The sequence below is a fragment of the Syzygium oleosum genome, unplaced genomic scaffold (assembly GCF_021117445.2).
Source record: "Syzygium oleosum isolate NSW1041296 unplaced genomic scaffold, Sole_v2.1 Sole_v2.03, whole genome shotgun sequence".
NCBI lineage: Eukaryota > Viridiplantae > Streptophyta > Magnoliopsida > Myrtales > Myrtaceae > Syzygium > Syzygium oleosum.
In genome coordinates, this window is record NW_026607487.1 from 6,179,683 (window position 1) to 6,185,682 (window position 6,000).

Sequence of the window (6,000 nt, forward strand, 5' to 3'; positions counted from 1 at the left end):
TTTATAAGACAAAAAAAAAAGAGTTTAAGGTAAAATTGATATTGAATCTAAAGTTGAGGGTTTTTTATGAGACAAAAAAGTTTATGGTAGAATTAAGACTGAACCTAAAGTTGGGGATTTTTTTATGAGACAAAAGCTAAAGTTGGAGATTTTTTTGGATATTATGCCTAATTTATAGTGAAGTGCATGCTTCTCATGATAATACATGCTGTCATTGAGGTCATGTGCTCATTCCTTAGAGGCAAAGTGCATCCTTCTTAGGGTTTGAGTGAACACTCTTTACGGTCAAGAGTGAGCTCCTTCTGGCGTTTGGATCAGAAATGTGCCTCTTTCGATGAGGAGCACGCCCCTTAAGCACGTCGATGTTGATGGGGGCACCCATGATATTCCTATCGTTCTATCAACAAGATTGTGGAATTGTCTAGAAAGCCAGTGTTCACTTTCTATTGTTGTAGGAATTGGTTAATCCAAACTTGCGATTGTGTCTAGTACTATCATTTGCAAAATAGAGATGAGATTTTTCCATTATTTTTACCGTTGGTCAAAATCTAGTATGAGTTCCCAACTAAAATCCCCAACTCAGAGCGTTTGACCCTTTCGTGCCTTGGGTCAAAATTGAAGCAGTGGCCATTCATCTCGTCAGCGACCTCGAAAAGGTCTAGGATCTCTCAAACATCATCAATGAAAGTCGTTGCCAGTTAGCCATTAGTGCTCTACTCTGCCCGATCTATGCTATGCTCTAACTCCAAGAAAGGCCACGATTGAGTTTAACCCAGTCCTCTCGTTTCTCCAACAAATAATGTTTTCTTGTACGGCTCTTCAAATGATCAATAAATGATATTACTTTCTACCAAAATGATACAAAATACAGTTAGATTGATTTATTAAATTGAATTACTATGTGTCTGTCAAACTTTTCTTAATACGCAGCATATGACCCATTTATTTAAATGTCCATTTATAGTATAATATATCACTTGGTGTATCAATCTAGTTAACTGTCGTTAATATTGTCATCTCTACAAATGGAGAGCGTAGGCCAACATCAGTGATAATAGTTTGACAAATTGATTGATTTTTCTAACTACAGATCGATTTGATACTTTGCTCCCTCATTTTTTCCATAGCTTAAGTAGTTTAGACTTGAACATATTCATTGCATTCGTGATGTGGTGTAATGCGTAGAAAATTTTTTCAAATGCAAAATTGAACATTAGAAAATTTATAGGATTTTCACTTCAATCAAATGCTATTTTGTCAAACATCATTTTATTAAGACGACCAAACACAGCCATAGAAATTAGGTACTTTACATAGTGAGTTCAGAAAGGTGGCTTGATAATGAGAACATAATTAAAATGTCACCATTTTTTCAAAGTTTCAATATCAAGTGTTAGATATCTTCAAAGTCTTTATCATTTCTTAAAATTGTTATACTTAACAAGGTAAAATTGAATGTGATTCACAATGGAGATCTACATCTCTTATTTTGTTCTTAATTTTTTTTAACTGACACTTCATTTTTAACTCAAGTTGATAAATCGAATTCTCAACGAGGAAAATGCTAATTGAGTTCTTAATTGGATAGTATCCAAAGATCATACTAGACAAATCTCTCTAGAAAATGTTAAACCTACATGACCACAAAATAATTTCTAACCATATAGCTTGCTTTCAACTGCTCGTGATAGTGAGATGTGCTACTCTGTTAGAAAAGAAAGTATGCATATAAAGGGGCTCCTAAATCACGATGAATATTTTTCGGACATCCATATATTTTGGTTAAAAGTGTCATACTTCATTTTTTGCTATACGAAATTACCCCAACAATTACAATTTCTATATACTGAGAAACCACCCACTTTTTTTTTTTATACATAACCGCCATTTTATCTCAATCTCACATTTCATCTATATATTTAGGCCAAAAGTGGAATTTGTTTGTCTTAATTCACTTTTTAAAATTACCCCTACAATTACAATTTCCATTTATTGAATAACCACCCATTTTTTCATGCATAAGGACCATTTTGTCTCACAATCTCGTTTTTCGCAAGTGTCGATATTGGTCTAATGCTATGACTTTTACTTTTATACTACGACGGTTCTCCTCTTATTTTTAGAATGATATCACTAAAGGCTTTTGAAATCAAAATTTAAAAGTTGGACATGCAACATTATGGCATTAATTGATGGGAAATATTAGATGTCACGATGGAATTCGATATCTAAACAAGTAAAGTATTGATTGTTCACGTCATGACGGCAATCAGTGTATTAGAACGTGCCCACAAGTCATGTTTTAACAAAATCCTCCTGTTTTGCAAATTGAATGACTCGAACGAATGTTTTAAAGTGTACTGCGACCCCAATTAGCCAATTAACTAGACCTAATTGGAATTTACTGCGTTGGTGTAAGCGTAATTTACCACATTGGTGACAAGTGGTATGCTCCTTTCCGATTCTTAATTCTGCACACTGCGATTCTTAATGTGATTCACAATGATGGTCTAGACCTTTCATTTTATTCGTGAGTTTTTTTTTCACCAGAAATTTTATTCTTAACTCGAATTCAATAATATTGGTAATCAAATAAATCCAATTCTCGACAAGAAAATGCTAATCAAGTTCGTGGTTAGGTAGTATCTATGAAGCATACTCGAAATTTATCCATGTTAGATCTCCAATGTGCCACGTAGGACAATTAACGATAACTAGATCGTCACGTTAACAATTTCAGATGAAAATTGATCGGAAAAACTATATTGACAAAATTAAAAAATATAAGGACTACATTGAAACCAAACAATGAACCTCTTTAAACTGAATTGATAATTTTTTCGTTTGAAAAGTTTTGACACCCAATTGGTAGCTGTACAATAGTTATGATAGTGTTATCGTCCTTATCCTGATATTTTTTGATGAACTTTTCACGTCTCGCATGTCCATCAATTGTTTTATTCGGACGAAAAAAAGGTCCAAAGGCCACTGCAGGTACTCAGAGGGAGGACAATACTGTCCACTTCTTTTGCTTTTTTCTTCGAAAGTGACACTAATGCCGCGAATCATTTGGTGCTACAAACGTGGTGTGGTTTGCATGGACATGCGACGTTTGATTGATTGCCTGAACTTTTGTGAACTTTGGACCATCTTGGTCTTTCCACGTTTCGCATGTCCAACCGTTGTTTTATTCGGACACGAAGTATTAAAGTTTGTATAATAAGGCCCACCATCCACTACAGGTCCTTCGAGCATGATAATGTCTGCTTTTCCTTTTGCCGTTTTTCAAAAGTAACAATAATGTCACGAATCCTTTACAGCTAATAAAGTGGCAACGTTTCACATGGCGATAAGAGGGTACATGCTCCACTATAGGTCCTTAGAGGACATGACAATAATGTCTCCGTCCCCTCTTGCTGTTTTTCCAAAGTAACAACAAAGTGGCGAATCATTTGCAGCTAAAACAATGGCGTGTTTCGCGCGGCGATGTGACGTTTAATGGAACATGAAAAAGATGAGTAATTATACTAATAATCATGGCTTTTTTTTTATCAAAATAATCATAATTTTTTATTAAAATAATATTATAAAAAACCTCAAACTAATATATAAATGATAAATTTACTGAAACAAAATTTTGGATTGTTAAATATGTCTTGAATTTTATGTACTCAGTCCGGTTCATCACCCGACTCGATATATTTTTTGTGCGACCAAAAAGTGCAGAAAAAATTGAGATTTAGTTCGTAACGCGAAGAGTTGGGCCGATAAGCCCAACCTGGAGCAAGTAAACAAATCTTTATGGCGGTCCGCCTAAGCTAAAGTAAGCGAATCAATGTCTTGGGGGGGTTTGGGGGCTAAGCCCCCGAGGAAATTTTTTTGGAGAGCCCTATTTATACCACGGCTAGGTTTTTTCATTGATGTAGAGACGATTTTGTTTTCGGAGAGATTTGTGAGCCATGAGGTTTTGTTAAGTTGTTTTCGACTTCTGAAAACTGTACTCTTTTTTTATTATAGTGGAATCTTGTTTTGCCTCGCCCATGAACATAGATTATCTTGTGATCGAACCACGTAAATCCTTGTGTTCCGTATTTGTCTTTCCGCGTTTGTTTCGAACATGGATCAACAAAAATCCGAAACTGGTACACGTGTGACATAATTATCCTCCGTTAGCTTTCGTCAAATTTTGTTGTTAAATTATTAAGTTGAATAACATATGGCAGTTGATGTAGCAAATCCACGTGAAAATCTATGGGTTAATACCACCAAAAACTCTAACCTAGTACACCTATGATAAATTTACCTCAAACTAATTTTTAGGCCATCGAAAAAACCCCCAAACTAATATACGCGGGATACATTTACCCTCCGTTAGCTTTCGTCAAATTTTACCGTTAAATTTACCAAGAACTCTATATCGTATTCCTCTTCATCGAGTCATTCATCGTCGTCTCTGTCTAAGGTTGTGAAAATTGGAAACACCATTTAGCGAGAACTCTTTAGTGACACTTTTAGTAACTCTAGTGGTACTCTTGACAAAATGGCTTGACCAAATACTACTATATGGCCTAATCACTGCCTAATGTGGCATCTTGTGTAAGAATATTAACGACTGATTAGGCCCTTGCAAGTTTTACTTGACCTTCTGTTAATACTCCTTCTTCAAGATGAGCATAAGCAGTGTCTTTTCACAGGTGGAACGCAATAATTGTTGGAATCCTGAATCCCATTCAAAAGAGGGTACTGAGCATTTGACGTAGCAGCTTTTTTTGATAAATCTACGTCGATGAATGAAGCAATTGGGCCGAGTTGTGTTGAGCAATGAAGTTTATGTTCTAGATTTCTCTAATATCGCATATATATCATCAATACCTGAATTTTTTTGTTGCTAATTCACTACAAAATTTACCAAGAAGAAAAAGGCTTTGCTGTTTAAGTAAAATCACTGCGACCATTCATCATAGGCAATATCATCATATGCAAGGACCTCTATAGATATTAGCAAACATAATTTCATTAACTGGCTAGTTTGTAGAGACAAACTATCGATAGCAGAGATCGTAATTCAATGGTTAACTTCAGTTGCTATACAATGTAATTTGTGTAGGCCCGGTATAGAAAACAAAATCCGCTTATTTTTTCGGTGTGAGTAGACAAACAGCATATGTCGCAATATCTTGGCACAACAAGGGATTAGGCACTCTCTAGGAGGACGCAGAGGAACTTCAATCGATGATTAGGGCAACAAAGGCTATAAATTTGGCAGAACGACTCCTCAAGGTATCTTCTCTAGTAACCATATATTGCATCTAGATAGAGTGCAAAACAAATAAACTAACATCCATATTATTTTGGTTAAGGTGCATAAAATTGTAAAAGGAAGAGTGAAAATTAAACCTTCCTAGACAAATGTTATATTGACTACTATATGAAGACCTACTACCTCCATTTTTTCGAATTATTAGCTCTATTTATAATGATGGGGAATGCTCATAAACTGTTGTACTTCATCTGCTTTATAATACTTATTTTTAACATAAAAAAAAAACAAAAGAAAAATCCCAACTCAGAGCGTTTGACCCTTTTTTTGCCTTAGGTCAAAATTGAAGCAGTGGCCATCCATCTCGCCAGCAACCTCGAAAAAGGACTTGGAGCTCCCAAACATCACCAATTAAAGTGATTGCAAGTTAGCCATTGATGCTCTGCTCAGGCCCCGATCTATGCTAACTCCAGGAAAGGCCAGAATTGAGTCTAACCTGGTCCTCCCGTTTCTGCAACAAATAATGTCTTGTTGTACGACTCTTTAAATGATCAATGAATGATATTACTTTCTAGCAAAATAATAAAAAGTATACTTAGATTGATTTATTAAATTGGAATACTATGTCTGTGTCCAACTTTTCTTAATATATGTCCCATTCGTTTAAATGTCCATTTGAAGACTGATATATCACTTGATGTATCAGGCTAGTTGACTGTTCTCAAAATCATTTAGCTTAG